At 35.7% G+C, this 26853-nt stretch overlaps 1 protein-coding gene across 1 annotated transcript in view; it reads right to left on the bottom strand.

Moving 5' to 3' along the window:
- MACROD2 (mono-ADP ribosylhydrolase 2) overlaps positions 1–26853 on the bottom strand; it is a 773797-nt gene that overhangs the window by 261726 nt on the left and 485218 nt on the right. The gene's annotated exons all lie outside the window — the stretch shown is intronic.

Below are 26853 nucleotides of genomic sequence, written 5' to 3'. Positions count from 1 at the left end.
GATACAGTCTCTTAGTAAGCGCAGTATTCCACCCCCCCAAACTCGGGATTTCAATGTCTTATATACCCTTTGTCTTAACCAAAAGTTGCCATCGCCACATGGTATGACCTTGACTATGTCACTCAAAGTTGTTTACCACGAATGGACACCTGCAAGACCTTGAATATGTCACTCGGAGTTGTTTACCATGAAACCCACCTGTAAGATCGTGGCACGTGACACGTACTTTATACAAAAACAAAGCACAAAGTGCAAACGGAGACAGTTAACCACTTCATAGCCGCCTGATATCTACTAATATACTTACAACATTATAAATGAAAGGGTGAGTATACTGAATCTTAATAGATAATTATATTACATTAACCATGAAGAAGTTATAATCTATATATTATCATAAGCCTATAACAGTATATGTATCAGCCAGTTAAAAAACAGATTAAGAGGCAGGAATGCTTATTTGGAAGATCCAATTTAAACCATATGACATAAATATGTAAATGTTTTAAAAATAATTCTACTCCATATTATAGTAGATGAGGTTTTACAGTTTCTTACTATTTGTCCAGGTAGTGACTAAAACACACACTATATGCTGACACACAAGCCAACACCAAATACTAACACAAAGTGCTAACACCATACACTAATATACACACACACTATAAAACCATATGCTGGCGCACACTAACATCATACATAAATACATACATTCACTATTCCCTCGACCACCTTACAACAAAATATACACACACTCATCCAACACTATACACTAACACGCACATACACAGTCTCTCCCACCATTAGTGCAGCTTGCCAGCTACCCTCACTCTCTTACATTGGATTGCGCCGTGTCAGAGGGTTATGTGACTTAGCAGGATACCTGAAAAGCTAATGAGAACTGGATTGTTGGATGTTATATCTTTAAGTGTCATATCCAGCAACTTGTAGTGAAGATAACAAGCCAGGGGGGGGGCATATTGGTTAGGGGGCACTAGGTCAGTCCTAGAACAGCACCAAAGGCAAATACACCGCTGCTGTAGAGCCTAATCACCCAAAAGTGGGGGCTGCTCCAATTAAAATCTGTTTTGTGTAAAATACCATCATCATCATAATCATGTTTGTGTGTGCAACTGAGGAACCTCTCTATGTTCTCATGAGTCTTTTTTTTATGATCCTCTTAAAGTGCACATAATATGAACAAACGCCATTCTACTTTTCTTATTGTTTAGAGATAAAATATTTACTAAATTCTAATACCTAAAGCCATGTGCCAAATATTAACCTAGTGTGCTTGTAGCCCTTGTGGACTGTCTGAGTTATTATTGATTTCCTATACACACTCATATATGAACATGGTATACATAAAACTAATTGCATTTCAATAAGCCAAATATTTGTATAATTGTTAAAATGCACGAAGGTCCATGACTGTCAACCTTAGCCAGAAGAATGATATTTTTTACCTTTACATTTGCTGTTGCCTTCCTTAGCACAATGTATAGGTAAAACCTAGGTCTTTGAGCATACCACCGCAAATAAAGACCAATATCAAGTAATCTAATCGGTAAAAATTCAAGCAAATTGAGTATTTAAATTAGACCAAATGGATTTATGGATTGAATAAAAAGTCAGGTAAACTATTCATTATTTAAGCCTGTGCATGTGGCTTGAGTAAAATCACTCGACATAACAATCTTTAAAACAAACATCTTCAAAATTGGACTCGAATCAAACTCAAAATCTTGCATTAAAAATCATTTGTGTTTCTTGTCTTTTTTTCAAAGACACTTATAGATTTGGACAAGTCATATAGAAACCTTGATGAGCTGTCAGGGCAGATTTTCACCAGTCTGTTCCAGCATGTCTTTTGTAAGCCATGAAGCAATGAGGAACCCGTGGCGGATGACGATAACGTGTCAGTTTTCGTAAAGAGGGTCATGTCAGTAATTCAATGTCTATTATCTAGCTATGTGTCCACTGTTGTCTCTTATTGACCTATATATCCTTTAACATATATATAGTTTCGGTATTCTGCCAGATTATATATTAGAAACATATATTTTACTGCTTACTGAATATGTAATACAAGCTATAGCTTGACTGGGGTATAAAACTGGCCCTGGAACTTTAAGGCCAGTGTCTCATAAATCACAGGCATCTAGCCGAACGCTCAAATATTACTTTGGCCACCAAAGAGAATTAGCTGGGGAAAGGTAGGGAGGGGGCACAGCTGGGCATCAGTTCAACAGGCATTAGCCCTATGGCCTATGGCCATTCCAGGCCCTTTATTATCTGATATTAAGGAATATCATAGCCCTCACAACACAATACATAAAAATATATTACAATCTTCTGAAAATATATTGTTTTTACATTTCCTGAAAATGGGGGCTTCGGCGAAGGTTACTTTGTATCAAATTGCTTATTCACAATGTAAGCTTCACATGAAAAGTAATATAATTTAAACATATATTAACTTGTAAATTTTTCTAAGAAAAAACATAAATGCACAGTCTGCATCATACAGCCCTGAAATATGAAACATTTATTTAAAAAAATAAAACACATTTTATTCAACCTGAAACAAAAAAACTATATGTTCATCCAAAAGAGGCAAATAATTATTTTATTCACATTCAAAAATACCCATTTGCACCCCATGCTGTGGCGATTACATGGATCTATTCTATTCAGGCCAAGTTCTGTAACAAGAGAGGAGAGAGAGAGAGAGAGAGAGAGAGGAGAGAGAGACAGAGAAAATAAAGGAGGGATATATGAAAAGTATTGGGCACGCTTGTTGACCCTTGTAACCCGTACTCTATATGATCTTAAACAGGTTCACGGGAATCCACCGGCTAGCGTCAGGATACAGAAGTAAGTAACACAGTGGTACCAAAGGATTTTTTCATTAGATCTACCTTAAATGAAGAGCAGTTGATATAACCAACTGTCCTGCACTGAACTAGGGCTGTTTTACTTGACCCCTGGAAAAAAAACGGTCACCACTTCCCTATTAAAACCTAAAATTAAAAAATATGAGGAGTGGGAAACCCAAGGAAAAATATTTAAAAAAAAGGAAAAATCTTAAATCTAAGGCTTATTTAGAAAAAAAGCAAATTTAAATTGAATATGGCGTAACTTTGTATGTGGTTTATTGAAGTTCTAAAGCACTAAGGCTATAAATCAGGCTCTGCTAGGGCTTACTGTTGTGTAAAATCTAACTAATTTGCTTCATTATTTTTCATTTCACCTGCCCTAGGCTATAGAATGTGACTCGAGATGTCTGAGCAAGATTTAGGAAGGAAATGTGAGGAAGCTTTTGCATGAAAAAATATGTATTCATATCCATAAAGAAGAAATCATTGTGTTTATAATACACAAAACGTGAAAATTCTCTGCACCATAAACAGCATTTGGCTTAATTTATTGGTACTCCCTCTGGCGAGAACAGCGTTTATACTTCTGAATATATTTAGTGTTTCCCATTAAATCAGTAAGGAAATCTTTTTTAAATAGAATGTATGATCAGTGGGATGTCTGTCATACATGCGATCTCTTAACCTGTTCAAATATGGTTTTCATGGCTGTAAAATAAGTAATTATGGCAAGGTATGATTTCCAAACTGTCTTTATAGCTACAACAATGTAGAGCTTACAGAGAAATCTGACTTACTATTTCATACCGAACAGTTTGCAATGAAAATGTTTTTGTTTTTTTTTGTTTTGTTTTTTATAAAAATGTATATTCTGGTTAAAAATGTATGTTGTGGGTAAACATCAAAATTACTAGTGTACATGCATGGCTGGCACCATTCCCGGATATAGCTTGGCACCATTGGGGCTGGTCTGTTTGAATCAGCATGAGGTTGTGATACTGGCTTAAGGCTTGGGGAAGCATAACAAAAGTTATGGTGGGTAAAGGTGATGGAAAACCCTTCCACTTAAAATTAAGGGGGTAGTAGAAGCGTTATTAAACACTCATCTACAGACACCAGTATTAAGCCAATATCACAACCTCATGCTGACGAGTCCCATTAAGGACGAAACAACTGTCCATGAGTGGTGATCTGGCTATTGCACCTCTTACCCGAGTTTTGTCTAAAGGCTGTCTTGTACAGCGGGCAATTACTTTCAAGGGATCCATGTATAAAGTGGATATAGAGTATAGAGGATATAAAGTGGATCGTTGTTGACCTTACCTGCGCCTACCCAGAATCCCTTGTGGTTGTGGCAGCACCATGAGATTTCTGAGGGAAAAAACAGAACTTCTGGCTTGACAGGTGTCTGTAGATGTGTTTAATAATACTTCTACTACCCCCTTAAAAAATATATATATATCTGCAGGGTTCCTATAAATCAGAACTAATTTAAATGTACAAATTAAAAAAGAGGGGGGAAAGACTGAATAAACATTAATAAAGTGGAGCTTCTTGATCCAAGGATAAATCTGATTGGAATTTTTCAATGGGTTTGTTTTTACCTTCTTTTGGATCAAAGATTGGTAGAAAGGTTGAAGTTGATGGACTTAGGTTGAAAAAATACATATACATATATATATATACATATATATATATATATATAAATACATATACATACATACATACACAAAGATCAACGCACACACAGTTTTTTTACTATTTAAAGGTACCTATCTAAGGCATAAATATTGGGAAGTCCGTCACACTATATGGTCACATATTACTTCATTCGGCACTATGTCAAAGTGTGGCGAGTCCAATCTAATTTTCCATGGTTACAATTACATATATGCACACACAAACACAATACACACACATGGATGCTGCAGCAGCTGTAATAGTAGATTGTGTGTTGAGTCATTATTGAAAATGACTACAAACAATAGATATTTATATGAAAAGCCTTCATGAGCCAACAAATGAGAAAGCGGGGAAAGTGGCATTAAATATACACAACTGACATGTATTTATACTCATCCTTGATTGCTTAGATTAAACAAATTGCAATTCTATCGTCTTGCTTAGATCAGACTTGATTATACAGTTAGGTAATTATCATTACTGTCCAACAGGAAACAAAACAAAACATATACTTGAAACCCTTTGAATCTTTTATGTTTCAAATATTTCCATTCAGGATGGAGCTTATATGTACCATTACACATTATACCGTTATACATATAGTGCTGAGCTATTTTTGCTCATTTGTCACAATTAAATGTTTCAGATTATTTAACTACTTTTAATATAAAGACAAAGATAACATGAGTGAACACAAATCGTAGCTTTTAAAAGATCATTTCATTTATAGAAGGTAAAGAGTTAATCATGTGAAGAAGTAATTGCCCCCCTAAACCTAATAACTGGTTGTGCCACCTTTGTCGGCATCAACTGCAATCAAACATTTGCGATAACGGGTCATGAGTCTTTTACATCACTGTGGAGGAATTTTGGTCACTCTTCTTGGCAGAATTGTTTTAATTCAACCACAATGGAGGGTTTTCGAGCATGAACTGTCTTTTTAAGGTCATGCCACGGTGTCTCAATCAGATTCAAGTAAGGACTTTGTCTCGGCCACTCCACTCCTGGTTTTAACAAAACACTAGGTGTAGGTAGGTTTTTAAAGTTTACCATGGAAATGTTGGGGAAAACACAATTCCTGCACACACAAAAAAGACGCAAAATAACGTAGCCTGCTAGAAGTCAGAATTTATGCATAGAGGATTTTGGCCCCAAACTGTAATTATAGAGAGAAAGAGATTAGTATGTTAGGGCTCTTTATCAGATAACGTTTATAAGACGTACTCTTGGGGTGCTTGGCGTGAGCTACCCCAAGTACAACATAGCGGATGCCTGTAATACATACTAGTGTATCCTCTCAATACCCAAACTATAAAACTGCACTAATCTTTTGTTTCTCTTGTAATACTTGATCTACTAGGGGACAATGTAATTAAGTGTCAGCGTTTAGATACATGGCTTGAGAAGCAGCAAGAATAATCCAGGTTGTACGTCACTGATAATTCAGTTTATGGCTGAGTGGTAATGAAATGTCCGATTAGTAGCTGAAAGGTGCTGTATTTTATCACTTCCAATGTTTGACCGTGGTGCACATTTTCTTGTTGTGTGCATTTTCTCTCTTTTAATATTGACCTATTAAAGCGTAATGATACAGTTTCTTTGATATATAACTGAGTTGTGTAACCAAGCGGAAACGAACTGTTCTATGAATTAGATATTCTCCTCATCTCCAAATAAACAAAACCTCCATTGTGTTTGGAATGCTTTAGCAAAGATGCTGCGATTCATTTGAAATAGATGTCTTACTCTGGCAGGTATGCTGTGGGTTTAAATGATATGTTTAAATAAGTTGTTTAATGATAGGACCTCTTATGGCGTGCCTGCCATTTAGGAACATGAGCCGCTGTCTAGCATTCTGAACTGGTAGGAGGCACCATCATAAATTAGTAGCAAGTGCATGGAAGATGTGTTTCTTACAAAAGATAGGGGGACACCTCAATGTCTAAACAATATGCAGAATAAGGTAAATAACACACAATAGTGGGATAAACGGGGGGGGGGGCAGCACATTTTAAAATGTAAAACCAGCAAATTGCTTTGGTCAGTGAAGGTCTTCTAGTGGTAATCTGATAGCAATATGACCTCAAAGACGTTATTGTTGCCACAGGGTACATGGTCTCGCTCTCTCTATCCCTACCGTGCAGAGATACACGGTGGGGAATCTTCTTCTCCCATGGTGGTCACAGGTGACTGCCGCCGGCATGTAGTTCTGAGTATGTGCAAGCTACTTGGCAACGATTTAAATGGGCACCGGCTCCATATTTATTAAAGGGGAACACACGCCTAGATTTAATTGCTGGATGTTCCCTTTCTTCCCCCTTTACATATATATTACCTCACTCTCCTTGCAGCCCTGTCTAATGCAAAAGCTATCTTTAGTCTCTGGGTATTATTCCTTGTTATTGCCTTGTCCTGAGTTGTGCACCATTTCCAGTTCCTTGCCTTGTTTTGACCACAAGTTACCTTATGTTGTACGGTCACCATCTCAAGTCCTGCTCCATTATACCTCACCTTGCCTTGCCTTGACTACAATTCTTCCTTGTTCTTCTATACTATGTTCCTGTGCAATGGTTTGCTCAACAAGTTGCATTGCATATCCTAATCCTGACACCATTTCAAGAGTTCCTTAGAAGTTTAAATATTCTATACATAGCATGACATCTGGTCAAAACAACATACACATGTATGTATCTGAGCATTTCACAAATGAAACTTTGGTGGTATAGAGTTGAATTCCAAAATGGTGACATTCCAAAGATGTTCCATCGATTACAATACTCATCATGGCACTCATTTTATCCAAGCAAAGACTGGTTTATTTTACGACCTATAATATATTTGTAGTTTCTCCACGTCTCTCTATTCTTTCAACTGAAAAGATTCATTTAAACCAAAGCTGTGACCCGGATGAAAACACTGCGCCTGGAAAAGTATATCTTTCATTTCTTCCATTACTGGTAGTTACTACTTTGGTATTCATGTTAAATAACACATCAGTTTCTTTCTTTCGCAGAATGATTCCCTTGTCTTGCACATTGAGATCATATTACTGTTATACAGTACCTGGAAGACCAGCTGCACTGAGGACTGAGCAATGATCCATGAGAGAATAATCTACCAGCCACGAAAGGCTAAAGAAATAGAATGTTTCAGACTTTTCAAAAGACATTAATAGACTGGCTCTTGTGGCTTTTTTTAATACCTTAATAAATCTTTGTCAGTGCTGTGGAAAAGGCTTTTCTTAACTGTTAAGGGACCAAGAGAGAAACCTTTTTCCATTTTTAGACATAATTCTTCAACATTATAAAGAACAAAATTTATTATTATTATTTTTTATTTCCCAGACACAGGAGTAACCAGGTGTCACTGAATATTTTTCTTTCAAGCAGCATTATCCTTAAAGCAACAACTGACTTCTAAAGAAGACACCAAAAGCCTTGCAGTATCGCAACACGGGAGCAAAAGGCTTTAGCTGCCTTTTGCTGTTGTTGGTAGTAAGCGGCAAACGATAAGAGCAATGGTAGTCACTCCTGATTAAACCATTCTGTGCCTGTAACCAGCATAACTTTGGTTGCTTTCAATTGGCTAATTTCCCCCACAGTTTTTTTAAACAGGCTTTTTCTTTTTTCTTCAAAGCAACCTTAGCCGTTACTCCAAGTGCGCTGATTATTTATATATTTGATTACTAATATATCAATAACTTCACCTTTCCTACATTAAATAACTTCTTCGGAATACCCTGGTTGGTGCTTCGGTTGTCCTACTTGCTCCTTTTCACCTGACTTTGGCTTTGAAAAGGAACTTTCCTGACTCCTTGACTTTGTTAGTTGTTCCCTTTTGGACCTGGTCACTGTCCGAAAAACTAGCTACCGATCACTGCCCAAGAACCTCCTCCTGAGATGTCTAGGCTTTGGTGGGAAATTACAGTTTTGGTGTCAGCGGAGTACACAGAGACCCATTGATGGTAATACTTGGTCATAGCATTGGTCATTAGTGCTGGCTTTCATTTAGAGACAAATATTACAACTTAAGTGATTAAGTAAATGTTAATTAGAACAATCTAAAAAGTCCTTAATTAGGAAACAAAAAGGGGGTTACTTTCCTGATAGCTGCTTTCCATCTTCACGTAGGCAGCTTTGCCGGGTCTACTGAGGATGCACAAGCATATACACGTATTAGGTTTTACCACTGGTCTAGCTAGTCAGACTTACACTCCATCAGGTGGATGGAGACAAGCAGCTATGCAACACTCTGGAACACTCTGCAAAGCATAAGAATCGGTGGGGGGGATTATAGTATATATATTTTAATAAAAGTAGAAAAATACAACTTGTTCATTTGAAGCATAGAACTGTAAAAAAAAAAAAAAAGGGAAATTAAGAATATAATAAAACTAAATCTGTCCCTTCAGATTGCATTAAAAAAAAGAATATAATAAAACCACAATATTTGTTATAGAAAACTGAAAACACGATTGTGTCTTTAGCTAAATTCATGATGCCCTCATGAATATATATTGCAGTTCAAATGTTTGGGGTCACATAGCTGTTTTCATTGAAATCTCTAGCTGTGCTAACGTCATTAAGAAGTTTCTACGTTTTCTAATGATCAATTAGCCTTTTGAACTTATCGAACGCAATGTGCCATTGGAACACCGGAGTGATGGGAGTGATAAAGAGACTCAGTACGCCTATGAAGATACTGCATTAAAAATCTGCAGTTTCCAGCTACAACAGTCACTTATAACATTACCAACATGTCTACACTGTATTTCTGATCAATTTGATGTTATTTTTATGGATACAAAGTGACCCCAAACATATATATATACACACACATACAGAGTATATCATCAAAAAGCTCTTATGCAAAGAATTCCCAATTTGTAATACAGAATCATAACTAGGGTGCCTGTGGTAGGTTTGGAGTTCTCATCCTATGCTGACATCACAGAAGGGGGCACAGTGGCATTGATGATGGGCTTGTGCATGCCCATCCTCTGGCACCGGGGGAATCTGGAATTTAGTTATTCCTTATTTGTAGGGGTACTATGAGCTGTTCACAAACTAACTAGTGTTTCTCACAGAGGACAGGAAGACTGGTTCACCTTAATACGTTAAACATGGTTTTGTTTAATTGGTTGTTTCTCCACTACTTCTATTTAATGCCACTGTGCCATTTTAACACAAAACAATAATCTCATCTTAATCTTCTCAAACATGGAGATTGGAGGTGAATTTGGAGAATTAGCAATCTGAAAACAGAGGCCTTCATTGGGGAATGGGTGGGAGGATTAAGCATGCAATATTCTGTTGGATGTTCAATGCACATCGTGTGTTCTGTCACGGTGAGGTTATATATTCTTTCTATGAAAGGCTCCAGGTCTCGAATGAGTCTTGTTTATGGTTTTGACCCACTGAGTGCAAGAGGAACACGTAATGCGATGTTTGTTCATCTGATTGTACAAACGGTAAACAAATTGCCTGCATGTTATAACACAGTAAAGTATGTTGTAATACCAAAACATAAGGTTATGACTTTTCATCTTTACTATCTTAAAATACAAATGCTAGTTTTTTCTTGCTTATGGGAGTTGACATTCTGTGAAACATATTTTATGGATGTCTATGTATTGAGAAAGAAACCAGATGTCTAGTTTGAAATTTCTGCACTTAAAAAAGCATAAAGGTTAAATTAAACCATATTGATACAACAAATGGAAGAAGTAGAATGAGAACAAATCGCTCCAAGGGATTGTGGGTGAAACTAATTTAATGACAAAATTGCAGGAAAATGTCTATATTTGTCCATCCGCCTTGGTCTGTTTTCTTGCACATATTTGTCATTTGGTAATGAAAATTATACAGATATTGTTATCCAATTTACTAAACTGTAATTCTTTGCAGTAATTCCCTTGCTTTGTTATAAACTTTCTTCATCTGTCTAACTTTAAATAACCGGAAATAATGAGCTTAATGTGTGTGGTGACTGAACAATTAAGAAATATCCTGTGTAATTTTGAGTTATATTGCCAAGACAGGAGTACGCTTCACTGTAAGTGCTATTATTGTGATGTTGAATCGCCTAGGAGTAACAACGCCTTAGCTACAAGGAAGGAGACCATGCACACTCACAGAGTGGGTCTGCTAAGTCCTGAAGAGTGTTAAAATGCCTTTGGAAGGAACATCAGCACAAGCACTGTGTGTCAGGAGCTTCATGAAATGGGTTTCTATGACTGAGCAGCTGCACACAAGCCGGAGATTACCATGCGCAATGGTATGCACTTCATCATCTGGAAGTCTGATGGATGAGTCTGGGATTGGCACATGCCAGGAGAACACTACCTACCAGAACGCCCAGTGCCTACAGCAATGTTTGAAGGAGGAAGGATAATGGTCTGGAGCAGGTTTTTTTTCAGGGTTTGGTTCCCTTAGTTCCAGTAAAGGGAAGCATTAATGATACAGCCTACAAAGACATTTTAGACAATTGTATGCTTCCAACTACGTGGCAGTAGTTTGGAGAATGCCCTCACAAATGACCTTGTGGAACACTTTGCCAGAAGAATGGAGGCTGTTATAGCCACAAAGGTGGGGAGCCATCAACTCTATATTAATGACCGTGGTTTTGGAATGGGATGTCCAAAAAGCTCTTACAGGTGTGATGGTCAGGTGTCCATGTACTTTTGGTTACATAGTGTATATCGCATTGTTTAAATTGAATATACATAAGATTGTAAGCTAAACAAGGAAGTCAACATCCCATACATTTTAAAGCTGCTTCATATCACAGATTTGGAATGAAATAACTATAAATAAGTTCACTTTAATTTGTAACCACTAAATAATGAGAGGGACATTTCTTTGCATATCCTGTAAAATATTGAACGTAATAATATATAATTCATCAATATTTTTGAAAAACGTTTTCAGATTGCTTGTACAAAACAAAATCTACTTGACATAAAGTAAAATGTTTTATGGGAAGTATAAATAAGTTGGCAAAAAGTTTTGGTAAATAGCTAACACACACGGAATATTTTCTGTGTTTCGTTAAAGTATAGTTTATCACCGCAAACAAACCCACAAACTTAAAGTGATAAGGTACCTTGATGAAAATAACAGGCTTTCTTTTTCGTGCTAGAAAAGTGTAGGTATTCAATTATAATTATGTGCAGCTATTCATTTCTGAAAAACTAAACGGAATACAAATCAACATCTGACAAAAAACAATCAGTGACAAAACTAATGATACATTATTACCAAATCAGTGCTTTCAGATATTCTGTACATATGCATGATCGTCTAAAAGAACATGTCTAAAAAAGGAGCAGAGAAAAGTCACTAATCAGATCAAGTTGTCATCTGAAGAACTTCAATATTATGTACGAACTGGGTAGCAGGGCATGCCTATTTTTTCTTTGTTCGTATCAATGTAATTATTACCTAAAGAGCCGTAGAAGATGTTGGGTACATATTATGTTGGCTCTAAATAGCACCAACAAATTATGCAGCACTTCTTACAGTCCATACTTTCAAAGAGTGTGACAAAACTAGAATTGACAGATGAACCATTACACTAGGTAAAGATGTTCCTTACAACCTAGCAGAAAAAAAAATAGATTTACGGATACATTAATAAATACATCTAGAACAGATGGTTTCATTCAATATTCAACAAGCTGGGAGCTCATGCAAGTTGGCTAAAAATTTGAATTTGCAGCAGCTATTTGGGATTCATTAACCTGCAGCTAAATTCTAACTAGCATTTTACCCCTTCATCCCAAGGGGATGTAAGGTGACAGGACCTCCTATTAAGGATATTAAAAAGCAAAAAAAAAATACCCCCCTTGCCTCTAAATCCTCTAGATAAAAGGGATAATGTCAATTTAAACACCCTGGGAAACCATCTTGGCATTCAAAGAGTGCAACATATGTGACAATGAGTCAACCTTACCGATTAGGGTCCATCCAGTTATATCCCATTGAAAGAGGCCATCCGAAAATATAATAACAAAAAAAACTATGCAGAAGAAAAAAAATGTTCTGACTGCAAAGTATCCGCTGCACAGGAGTGTGCATATAAACTCGCATGCACCATCAACCCCAAGCAGCAGGAGGATTCATTACACCCTTCATTGATGAGAATGGGGTCTACAGCCCAAGTTAAATAGTTAAAAAGAAATATAAAAAATAAAAGAAAAATCTTTAATTCAATTTCTTGCCACTACCTGGATGATTTAGAAATTTTTTTAAGTATTTTTTATTTATTTTTAACTAGTTTTACCTGCCATCCTACAGGGAAGGGATTGAGGGAGGTTAAGAAGGATTTGTTGGGGACTGTGCCTCTTCAAAACTTTTTAAAGCATTTTCTAAGCATTTTACAGGAGGGCAGGGAGCATGGATGTTTTAGGATTCATGATAAGATGATTATTTTTCTACTAACCCCTTTTCCACCATTATACAGTGGATATAAAAAGTCTACACACCCCTGTTAAAATGCCAGGTTCTTATGATTTTAAAGAATGAGACAAAGATAAATCATGTCAGAACTTTTCCATGTTTAATGTGACCTATAACATGAACAATTCAATTGCAAAACAAGCTGAAATCACAAGAACCTGGCATTTTAACAGGGGTGTGTAGACTTTTTATATCCACTGTATATACATTAGCCATTCATAAGTTATTTTTTTTGTTGTAGCAGAGGCTTGTTTAGCGCCAGCAACTATTCATTCAATCTTCCATTTTGTTACTTCAGTCTTATCTTTTTGTGTTAAATTTGACCTTCGTTAAATATATTGCAATTGTTATTGTGTGTTACTTATAACGTTGAGTGTTTTGTTTTTAGGCAGTTAGTTCAAAAAGGTACATGTTCCTCAGAACAGAGTCTTTCCAAGGGCATTTTACATTAAAATACAATACTGCTTGACTCCTATGGGATAAAAAAATTTAAATAACATTTCTGTTTATTTTCCTTCCCTCACCTATCTAGGGATATCTTATGAGGCACCCTAGTTGGGAAAGCACCTTTAAATATGAAGGTAAGCAAAACTGGACTAAAGCAACTTGACATGAGGACAGAAAAATAAGAGGCAGGAATGTATGCAGCCATAGACAAAACAAAAATGTTGAAATTTCTTTAGCCTCACAATCTTGACACATTCAATAATGACAATAGCATTTCTGCGTGTTAACCTTAATTTTATTCATCATTGACAAGTGCACATTTTTAATGTTTTAAATATAAAGGTTTTTGATATAAGATGCATTACGCATATATAAATGTCTTCAACATTTATATACTTGAGCGGTAAGAAAGGTCATCCCATTATCTCTAGATCTTCACATTCTTCAAGAAAAAATATTTCAAAAGGATTTTTGTAAGAACTTAGAGCAAAGGAGTATGAGTGGAGACATCTGTTAGCATTTCTTTCCTTCTTTTTAAAAATTCCTTGAAATTGTTACCAGGTAGCTCTACTTCCTAGTGAAATGGCCTGGCATATTGTCATTTTTTCAGCCTTTTGTTACAGTCTTGAAGCTCAACCTATTATATATGTAAATGTTGTAAACTTTTCTTATATTATTAACACAAACAGAACTTTATAAATCATAATGATATGATGATTGCGTAAAAACTATCAGTGAGTCACTAAACCTTAAAACTCATATTTTGAGAAAGTTATTTTAAGTTGACTTCACTACAGATGACTACAGATATAAAACATTGTTGTATATCAACAGTATATATATATAGATTCTGCTTGTATTGGGTAAAAACGAGCATTTCCTGACACTTTTGCTTACTGGACATTTATTTAAAAGCTTCTATTGCAAGGTTTGCAACTAAAACTGGTGAAGGGAACGAGGGAAGGGTTTAGAAAAGTTTTGACAAACCTCATGTAAGCCAAATTATGATTCAAATATCTGAAGAAACGGATGTCTGGAATAAACAAAATAAAAGTTTCTACTGCTTTAGCTATTTGGCTATGAAATTCCAGGTTCTAGAATACAAAAATACAGTGAAACCCGAGATATAAACAAGATACGACTTTTATTAATGCCACCTCTGGATAAGTTAATTTTCTAAAATATGGAGCTATTTATCAAAACACTTTCAAGCCTTTCACAGAATCATTTATTTTAAGAATTCTTTGTTTTGTTGAGGCTCCATTAACCAGTCAATGTGTGCCCATAACACCAAGGCAAAATGGGCTAGTTACAGCTCCCCGTATGGGTTGATTTTTATGCATACACCAAAAACATCTTAACACAATTTCTTGAGTTAAACATAGGAGACTATAGGGTCAAAAGTTATAAAACTGGACAATGTGAAGTACATTTTCATTTAAAAAACAAACACGATATACAAAATGCTTAAGAAAGAAGGCACAATCATCTTAAATCAAACCAACTGTGTTCCTCTGTATCTACAAACGTGATTTAATCTTAGTTGTGAAGTTGACAAAATGTTTCTATGAATTACCTTTAACAATTTCAGCTAAAATCAGTTTCCACAAGGAACTTACATAGAGTAGACATAAAAATGACTCATTTATCGTATTAATTTTTTGATGTAAACGAAGCGTTTTATCTTCTCTGCAAATGAAATATATGGATAACACTAGATTAAAAGATGAAATCATTCGTGCTGATCTTTCCCAGCTTTTCCTAAAATAACCAGACTTTTGTTAGTTACATCTGCCTCTGCATACACACAAGTATTCCGGATTTCGAGCCTATGAATTAAATAACATCAACTAGTGGTATTTTCATTTTTTATGTAGCTTAATGCAAACATAATAATATTTTATTATTAATAAAAATATAATAATAATTAAAGCCCAAAGGAACGTTTAGTGCATAATGAAAAAATCAATGTACATACAGCAAATATCCTGTGCAGGGCACTGTATTAATTGGAATATAATTCAAAACAGCATTCTAAAGTATTTTTGGTATGGTATGAAAAGCCTTTGCTAGGGTACACTGGCAGCTTTTTCCTAACTGTATCTTAGGTAGCATTTAAGGAATATATAGTTACCATTATTAGTAATCCTTTTGTTATTATTAACCATCATGCCAGTAGACTATAACATAATACAATTAGAAGAGTAAAAATCATACTAAGCCACAAGCTGGTGCAATAAAAGGAGGAACAAAACTCTTATAAAAAACCCCCAAGCAATTTTTTTTTAAAAGATGATCTCATTTAGATTGAGATATAAATAAATAATGTTCAATGCTTCAAGGGAGCCTCTTCCGTGTTTAACACTTTCATATTTGGGCTTTAATCACTAGAGTCGAGAGCCTTTTTTTCGAAAAACAACACTAGATACACGACACTTTTGTTCCACTGGAAAAAGCAATAACAAGCTAATAGCTTCCCATTAGAATTTCTACCAAAGAAATGAAAAGGCATCCTACATGGTACTGGCGGTGAACTTACAAATGACTCCATTGATGATTTGATATCACAACCACTTTAGATACAAACGTAAGAAGTTAGCGTAAAACCTTGACAGCTTAAATACAGATTTTAATGGCAAAGAGTTATTATCTATTACGATTATAAAATAATTTTTAACAGAACTCTAATTTGGGCTGTATATCATGATAGCAAAAAGTGATGCTTTTAAAGACTCTAGTTTGAGTCTAACATACATTATGGAGAGGAACCTAAAATGTTTGGGTACCAGGCATGGGTCTGGGTTTTCCTTCACATCAGACTGATGGTTGCTGACTGAGGCTTCTTAGTTGAGCAGTGGTCTTCGGTGTACATTTAAATACCACAGACCAGGTTAAAAGGACATTGCTGCTGATCGACTCAGCAACTGGTCAGCTGGCCAGCTTTTCTCAGGAATCCCTCAGAGAGGGTTATGGTTAGAACACCAATGCGTATGGTTACATGGTTGACCTCTAAAGGGTCCATTAGGCCAACAACGTATCTCATACGTGGAGAGCACTGAAATGGTTTAACAGCATCTGTAGATTAAATTCTAGGTACACTATGTAGTGTTCTTTTAATTACTTTTCAGATCAATGACAGCACAAGTGAGGTTTTCGAAGCTTAATGTTAATTAATGTGAAATAAGTGCATCTTAACTTTATTTCTGTGATTCCAAATCTATCCTAATACAACCTTTAATCACACAAACCCATTAAAGAGCTCAATACAGATGGGTAGACTGAGTTACTGATCACTGTTCATTTCCTCGCAGAAGACTGTTAAGTTACTTTGACCTCCTAAGGTTGGAAGAAGGGCTGCCTAACACTTTCTGTGGGTATATAATTAAAATAGGATGCATTACTGAGCCTAGTCCCGTATAAAGCCTTTCATAGATTAGAGTCCGTAAAAATGCAATCAATATGCCTATAAGAGGGATGAAATTTAAAATAAAATGAACAATCCTTGACCGAAGGATGTAGGAGTCTAAATGAGTTTAATAATTTTAATGATCTAATAAACAGATTCAAAGAACTGCAATCAGCTCATAAGAAGGATTTTGCTGAGATGTATTCAGCTTAAGATCTTTGCAGTAATTAAAGACTTCAGAAATATTAGCTGTTAAGAAGCTACAATTGCATTTCAATCAAAACAAAAATCAACTGGCATTATCTAACTTAAGGTTTTACTTTAATCAGTATATACCATGGTTGTATTTTTTACAAACATATATACATATTAGTAAGTGTACAGTTGTTGTGCTCTAACAAATATACTATACAAAACCCAACCCCAGTCAAAGAAATGCTAAAAAAACTATCATGGCAGCCTAGATAAGTGTCTTGTTCACCTAATAGAAATAACACTGTCCTACTGTAGACTAATCATGAATGAGTTTATATATATATATATATATGTATAAATATATACACATATACATATATATATATATACATACATATATATATATATATATATATATATATATATATATATATAACATATGGTTTGAATAGAGTTCATGTTGTGTCTTTGTAGCAGATACTACCAAATCTTGACTTCACTACCCTGGAACTGTCCTGGAAAGACAATGCAATTCTGTATCATATGAATTGCCTCTAAACTGTCAAAAAGATAAACCCCAAGTAGCAAGAGTTGACTTAATCAAGAAAGTAATAGAAAGCCAATACATCCATAAAGTAATAGCCAAAGGGTAAATACGATGCTCTCTTTACATTATATATATATATTTTTTTTTTTTTTAAAAACCCTCACTTTTCCACTAAAGATTTTATAATAAAAAATAAATTAAATGCAATGAAAAGAAATGGAAATTAAGCACTAAAAATAAACTAGAAAGATTAAACCATAAACAAGTTTATGAAGCCTTACAAACACCGTTTGAAGGGATATACTGCAGTTTTATTGATTTATTGTTGACTTACGATGGACAACACAAAAGATTACTTTACTTTGGTTATGCATGGATTCTTGCACTTTTAGTAGAAAAATATATTATCGGGATAAAATATGATAGAAAATGATTTACTGTTACAATAACAGGCAATATCTATTCAACATTGGACAGGTGACTCAACATAGACCATGTATGTAAGTATGTTCTAGGGGTACCTAATAATTCTATGTGGAATACTAATTATTTTCACATTCTCATTCTGTCAAATTATCATGGACAATATAAGTACTTTATGGCTTACTTTACGCTTCCTGTTCAAATTCGGTGGATACTCAAAATCAGAAGGATGTAAAATGTAGCTTTTTTGAGGTAATGCCTAATTATAACGTGGCACAAAGTTGGGTGTGATAGGTTGTTGCCATGTAAAATGAAAATGTTTCTTAAAATTTTAAAGGTGCTGTTCCACATAGACATTTTTCACTAACTGTTCTACATTCTATTATTATTATGTTCTTCTATGGTATACATTTTAAACTTTTCCCTCTTTTCAAATAACATATAATTTTGATGTATTTTGTTGTTGAAAACATTTCTGCGGGGCCTCTTAATCCTGTCTGCCATTCTCTGACATCACAAAAGATGCATTACCTTTAAGGTGTTCTAGTTTAAAAGTATCTCACGCTTTTACACCAATCACACAAAACACCTCACTCAATCACACACTACAACTCACTTCCCATCACTGGCCATCACTGTGTATTAACACATATAGTTGATGCATAGCACAAACCGAGTTCTACATAAAACCTTAACATGATAAACCACGTGTTAACAATGTTTTACCATGACTATATACAATGTTGAGTCTCTTCCACCACCAAGACAAAAACACATCAGTCCAAATTAACACAAACATTCATATAATGAAACATAAATCTTTCTGTTTTCGTATAGATGGTTTAGATAGATCGTATAGATGGTTAAGGTTTTTCCTCAAAAATGTGGCTTAACAATCATGCTTTTGCTATACATCATTCTGTCTAAAATCAGCCTGGCGAATCTCCCATGCATGTCCTCTTATATCACTGCTCACTGCACCTCAATCAACTATATGAATTTGAAATTTTGAGATCAAGAGTCACTAATTAAAATATACACTTAAAAGGGTAGCAAAGCAGGTCGCTATAAATTATTTCTAACTGAAGAATCATTTGGAATTAACAAGGCACATCAAAAAGTTTGAGATTAAAAAAAACTGTATAAAAAACTAAATAGACATCTGTGTAAAGAAAAAGGGTTCATATTTATTAAAGCTGGAAAATAATTGCATAACACATTTTAAATCTTTCTTAGTATTCTGCAATACGTTCTTTGCGAAATAACATATTTGCAGCAAGGTTACTATATATGTATTGTATCATTAACCTAAAGTTCCATGATTAGAAGAGTGAAATGTAATAAAAGATAAATAGATGGCTAATAATTGTCAAGTACTCATGGCCAGATTCCTGTTCTGGTGTTGAGAATAATATAGAACATGGTCACATGATAACCTGAGCCTGTAAAATACATCAATGATGCAATTATGAAAGTATTTCTCACAAACGCTGCAATTAAAATCCAGAACAGTGATCCCATCCAACAAAGGATATTTCTACTGACTTAAGTAGTAGCTGGCTGAAAAGTCTGTAGTGAGACCCAATTAAAGCTCTAACATTCTTGACTTCAACTTGAGGCAGACAGCCAAATGGTGGCATTAAACATGGTTCAAATTATAGTCAGCATTAAAAAAAAAGTCTTTAATGGGATGGATTTTTGTGGGATAGGATCAGTTTGATGAAGTACATTTCACTAGTAATCACAGACTGCCTGTGTCTGTACAGTGTGAACATATTCTTTCCTGGGTTAGTAGTTAAATACCAATGTAAAGTACAGAAGATTAAATACAGACATAGCCTTAATAGTCTTAAAAGTGTGGTAGTTTAATGACATTTAGAGTTTTAGCACATAAATGGGCAGTTATGTATTTATCTTCAGCCCTCCCCCGGGCCCAACCTTACCTATAGGCGTCAAGATGACAGCATATCCAAGAGTCCCACTTTTAAAGGAAGCGCAGTGCAGAAGAAAACTATGGAACTACTCAGCATAGCCCTCCAGTTGGGGAGACCCCTTAACCAGCCCATTTGACTAGCAAAAACCATTCTTACAGATTGTACATCTGTAGTAAAAAGATATGTTTTCCAGTGGTCCTACTAACAGGTTCAGATCCAATCACTCATAGCCAATAAGGCTTAAACACCTTGTAACATACTCCCAACATTTTAGATTGGGAGTATGAACAGAAGAACACTTTAATTTTGGGGTATTAGTGAATACACAAGTGAATGTATAAACGCATCCGCCACTTTGTATACACTAGACTTGTGCAACTCAGATTCATACAAACCTCAATTTTAACAAAATGTGCCAATTTTGTACAAATCTCTGAAAATGAGGAGGGACCCCCAACCGAAACAAATGAAAATGAAGCTAAGAGCTCCAAATTTCTGTTTGAATTTAGGTGGTTCTTTCACTCTCTTTCATTCTCATTCACATTCTCTGACACTCATTCACACTCTCTCTCGTTCTCTCTGAATGTCTCCCTACTTTCTCTGCCGACTTTTTCCGTGTCCGAAATTGTTTTATGAGACTAAGGAAAGACCACTTACTTGTAACTACCTGAAGGAGCACCAGCCATCGGTCTTTTCAAATCGTCTAACAAGGAGAATAAATAGGAAACGCATGCAGGTGAGGCTGCGCCATATAATCTATACGGCTGTTTACAAGCAATGTTAAATCACGCACATAAACTTTTACACAGTCTGCTAGAAGAAAACAGAAAGACAGCTGCTACCTATTTGAGTAATTCTGCATAATTCATATAACTATAGCTCAACTTTATAGGTGTTAATATGAGTTGACTGCAGGGATTTAGTAATATAATGTGCTGGACCATCCTGCAGGATGCATCATTTAATGGGGAACTAATGCGTCTATTTATAATGTCCCCTAGTTGCTCTTCAACCACTGTCCTCCATAGAAGTGGTAACCGCCGTAAAAAGCTTTGCCCATAAGCAACAAACACATTCTTCTTCAAAATCTAATTATTTATACTCCATTGGCTCCGGAGGATATCTATTAAAATTAACTAGCTTGGTAAAAATAAAATCTTAAAAATTGCCAAAAATGTACAGATACTGGTAACAAAAAGGTTAAATACTGAAAACTCACAATGCACAACTTTTAACTATGTTTTATCCAATTTTGCTTAGAACATCTAGCAACATTATGATTCTTTCTTTTCTCTTTTTTTTTGTAGAACATAAAATTGGAGCAGAACTATCTTCCTGTATATACAATCTGTACTTTTTCATCTATGGTAGATAGAACAAGAAATTAAAAAATAGCAGGATACTTATAGTACTTGGCTTCAAGGCATGCAGGCTTCATGTATAAATTGGTCATGTCGTCTAAATGGTATTAACAGAGTGAGGTCACATAGCCGGCATAACCAACACTTTTGAAGACCATTCTCTATCACTCTATATATCATGATGTATATATTATTGTTTTTATTTGTTATGTATTCACACCCACAAGTGGGCCAGGATCCCAGTTTTATTTTAGTACAGTTAATTTGATAAAGGTCACCATATTCAGCCCAAAGTGTTGCTGCTTCATTCGACGATAGTACCCCATGTTCAAAGAGGTCAACACAGTTCTAGACAATACAAAGGCGATACAGCTGAGGCTGGATTCTGGAAGATCACACCATCTTATATCAGCACTACAGCATGGACACTTCTTCATTTGGAAAAATCCAAGTATCATAATACATCACATGACATCTAAGAAAGCCTGACCATTGTTACGCATCTCCATGTATGTATGAAGATAGTTTCTTTTTAGTTTTACAGCAGAATTTAAATAGATGTTCCTACCACTTGCTTTCTGAAAGCTAATACTTTCAAGTTGTTTCCAGTTTTACCAACACATACGTATTATGTTTATGGCTAAAAGCATGATGAAAGAGAATGTTTAGCTGAGCATGTTTATGTTACAAACGAGTTACTTCCCTTATGCACAGGAACCCATTATATTGAAAAACGTTCAAACAGTGATTGATAATTCATGCATGGTTGGCATTGGAGCTATTATGTAAAGTCAGACTGGTAGGCTGATGTTAAACAGCAGTAAAACATATAGATTAGCTTCTCAAATATATATATATATATATATATATATATATATATATATATATGTTATTAACTAGGGGACTAAAACACAGAGGGTGACCACAGGAACAAGATATCAGACTGACAGTATGCAGGATTAAAATGCTTTGTTCCTTCAACACAAATAACTGATGCAGTTGAAGTATTAGATAAGTGTAGAGACCTGTTCTTAAACTCTGAATGCATCAGTCACATTTTGCACCTGCCGTAATACTGCAATGTATAAGTGACCTGTCATGGTGGCCCAAATTATTAAAATCAATCATGCCTCCCTAAAGGTCAATGGTCTTTATGCCACCTGGTCTACCTTGCCATCATTTTCTATTAAATCAACTAGAGAGAGTGCAGATCCAAAGAAAGTGGTTTTTTTTTCTTCATTCTAAATAAGTATGATCTGCTTTATATGCTTAATTCGAAAACATGAAACATTACACAGCTAGTATAGCCAGCACTGCATCCCTGTAAGCTCTGTGATGTACTGGAGGTAACTGAAATATTTAAGCAGTAAAGCAGTAAATGTACACTTAAACTTTAGGGTCCATATATATATACATAGTGGCAAGCCTCATAATGGGCTTTGCTATTTTAAGGAGTTTGGGCTACTACCAGAAACATTTTCTACAAAAAAAAAACTCCAAAGACTGTACAGCCCCAAGGGTACCCAGAGTAACACTGAAGTTATATAATGCTTGGTTCTTTTCTGTGCTCCTTTGATTGGCTGTCTATGTGTTCTCCTTCTGTAAATGTGTTTGGACAGGACTGGATAATGCACACAGAATGAGATTGAATTTTGTCTTAGAACAGCACCTTGCTTAGGTTGCTTACTTTCTGCTGTACACATGTAATTTAAGTCGGAATAGCAGGTCACTTCTTAGATAGGTGTTAAGTATGATCTGATCCAGGCTCCTGTTTAGTAGGGAAACATAGCAACTGATTCACCAATGTCCCCATGTCCAGGAATTAAGCCCTTCCCCACACGGAATGTACATAGGAGTTCTAAGAGGGAGACAAAGGACAGACTCTATAAACAATATGTTTTGACATCCCTGTGCCTTTGACATAATTGTATTAGTCATTCTGCCCCTCCATGATCCAGAGTGTTTCTGTGTGTAGTGCTGCTTGACAACTTCTCCTCTGACTTAATGGCACTCGTATAACAGGTTAGAGTGTCATTATATGAAATAGGAGGCTCACCAACGGCTATCAGAGTAATTGAGTATTACTGCCCCTTTGGAGATTTGGAGAAGTGTCTTCAAGTGATCACAATTTCTCAAGTTGTCGGCTACTGTATAATTGCCAAACTCTACTGCAATGTACAAAGGCGCCTAAGCCACTGTTGCTGGTGCATTACCTGGGAACTCTCTTGGTTACACGCGGAGACTAGAGGTGAAGCACAATGCTAAATCTCCGGGTGGCACGAGCTGTGTTTAAGCACACACCCTCCCCACCCTATTCCCCTCCCACCCTATACAAATGTAATGTGTTTGAAGCTAACCTTGCCTACCCACATGGCCAACCTCCCCCTCATGAAGCCACTACATATGAAGATGGAGGGCTCTGGGTAGCCGGAACCTGTAGGTTCCACGATATGTGCATTAGTGAGTGACTGCATTTTCAAGGTACCATCATGTCTATTCAGTCCAGCTTGTGAAGGCCAATACCGCGTGATCACCCTGAAGCCCCTTGGTGTTGCATTTGTTTGCATTTGTTGCATAGATTGTTGATTAGTACCCCAGGAATTACGTTTGCAGCAGTCATATTTTATCATTCAACCTGATTTCTCAGCATTATACTGCATGAGCGCAAAGACCGAATTGGGCTCAGCTCTGTGTCTTAACTGCAACAGCGATTCACATGGCTCAATGCATAAAGTCACAGTCAACATCATTAACCTTGAGAGGAGTGCCCTCGGCTGACCTCAATGAATTTTCCATGAAGGTGGTAAAGGTCTCCAAATGAATGTTTACAACCCCAGCAATCTACACTGCATGCTTTAACTGGGTCCCTAATTAACCATCACAGTAGCAGCAGGTTATCAGTTCCAAATTGCTTCATACTGCTATTTTAAGTCTGATAAAAATTATTAATAGATGCATTCTGACACTATCTGGGACTCCCCACACTCACTACCGTTCGTTTCCAAATTTGGTTGAATTTGCACTGTTTTTTATTACTGAGACAAAAGCAAAGCAACGCATATACTTTAAGTTTCCGGTCTAATGCTGGTTCCTTTTAAACACCGCACTCTGTATAATGAAAAATAATTATAAGGACATTAGCAGTAAGAGGATAAACTGTAGACCGGCCATGTTAACCAAACTAAGAATAAAACTTACAGACTTTAATGAACATAATCAGTCGGCCAGATCTGGTTGCCTCATTTCATAATGCGTTTAGGAAGCGTGTTTGGAGGATCGTACAGCCAAAGAAAACAAGGTAGGTTACATTCACTGATGATAATGGCTGCTAATTACCGATGAAACTTATAATTATACAAAATCAAAAGTCAATATACACAGTTTTGCTCAGCAGATTTCCTCTGGGAATTACATAGAATGTGGTTTCTAAAAAAAAAACTCGTCTCAATTTTTGTTTTCGGTACGCTCAATCTAAAGATACAACAGAAAATTATACTATATTATAAAGCCAGTTAAAGGGGAAGTAGCATCGGAAAATATATTCACGGTGGGCTCCTAGTCAGTCTCTTTAATTAAAACAGGATGTGAAACGTTAATAGTGAACATTGTTCATCCAAACGTATGGTCATGATGGTCAAGGTTTGCTTCAAAAGACTACTAAGAGACAAGACAGCTTCAGATTTTTCCCAGAGCTCTATTTTTTTTCAGACTTCCGCAACTAAATGAATAGTCTAATTCTAAATTCGTTTTTTTTTTTTTTTATCATCTTCATGTTCCATGACTATTCTATTAAAAATGCTATGGAAGATTTTAAGCCCATCTGCTGTAGGCATCATCGTTTAGAAAGTTATTTTACAGACTATAATGCAGACTGTATATAATAACATAGTTTCATTCTATGTAATTTGTGTACCTCTGCAGCGACAGCGGAATTTTTTTTTTTATCTGCGGACAATTTTAATGCAATTTCATGAGTTATGTTATGACAAAATCTGTATTTTGTAGCCTAGTTTTGTGTTATATTCTGCCCATGTAGTCAGGAACAGATAATGCTAAATAATTGATCAGAGAACATGGGTCACCAAATGCATCTCCTGCAATGCAAAAAGCAGGGGAAGGGGTGGAGAAAGAGAGCAAACGCATATAAGAATCGCCGATACAACCCTCTTAATTTCTTCCTCTTCCCTTGAGTTACAACACGGCTACTTTCTCTTTCCTTGGGAGACTGACGGCTACCCTGTTGAGATTAGCACTAACACTGAGGGCCACAAATAAAAAATGAACGTCTCTTCCCTCCGCAAGGTGGTTCCTGCATGCCACAAGAAGACACGCAGGTGTGATGCTGCACAAGTGGAGAAAAATCTACAATAATTTGTGACACTTCTCTAAAATCGTTAATAATTTGTGACACATCCAATTTTGACAGAATATGCAATGTCAACTGGCATGGTGATTAACCCTTGCAGCAGAACAAGTGTTAGAAGCTCGCTAAAATGGTTAATCCATTGTCGCCCGTGAGACCCAAACGGTTACATTTGCAGAGAAAATAATAAGGATTTGTGAATTTCAAAAGTGAAATTTGTTTATGCTTGAACAATAATCTGTTCTTTCTAGCACTCGGTAATAGGTATTTATCCTCTCGCAGATGTGCAGACATGGCAATTGCTCTCCGCATACTGAAGATCTGGAGTTTCCTGCATTCTTTACGGAATTCGTTCACGGACGAGAAATTCTTTTTTTTTCTTCTTCCCTGCATCAACCTCAAATATTTGATCGTTCTTATCCACTTCTTGAAGAGTGGAAACATGATAATTGTCTGGCTTCCTCCTGACCTCACAAATATTTCTCTAATAAACTAATCCATGTTATTTCAGTTACAAATTACATTACTCTGTAAAATATACATCCATATAAAACAAGGTATCTTGAGTGCAAAGGTTTAAGGTCCTCTACTGCGCTGCTATACAGTAATGATGACTGTGTGACCCTGGGTCTAACCGACTTGTTATAAATATTATCCCTAATTATATGTAAATATTTTTCCGATATACTCTCATATTACCATCTCAATATTTTGTATAGGTCAAGTAGACAACGTATAGAACAATAGTGTAAACATTGTCTTTCTGCCCACTGGGTGAATATACAAAGCCTTACAGCTATATATTGTAGATTACAAAAGTGAGAAAATAAAAAGTTAATTAGAAGAGCTGCTCAAATCAACAAATGTATTATGTGTATATACCAATTGGACATCCACGGAGAAAATAGGAGCACTCGCAGGACTTCATATTAAATTATGGGATATAGTTTAAAAAAAAAAAAAAAGAGCCTTTCAAAGAAGAAAAGAGTTTAGTAACAAAATGGCTATATATATATATATATATATATATATATATATATATATATATATATATATATATTCATGTACGCAATGATCTAACCTTTCTAAATTAATTTAAATGTAAAAGCAAGAGGGACACTAGAAGACGGGTTGTAGAGCACCTTAACATAAACCA

The sequence above is a fragment of the Spea bombifrons genome, chromosome 3 (assembly GCF_027358695.1).
Source record: "Spea bombifrons isolate aSpeBom1 chromosome 3, aSpeBom1.2.pri, whole genome shotgun sequence".
Lineage (NCBI taxonomy): Eukaryota > Metazoa > Chordata > Amphibia > Anura > Pelobatidae > Spea > Spea bombifrons.
Note: the sequence above shows the minus strand (reverse complement) of the source record. Positions and strands in the feature narration are given on the sequence as shown.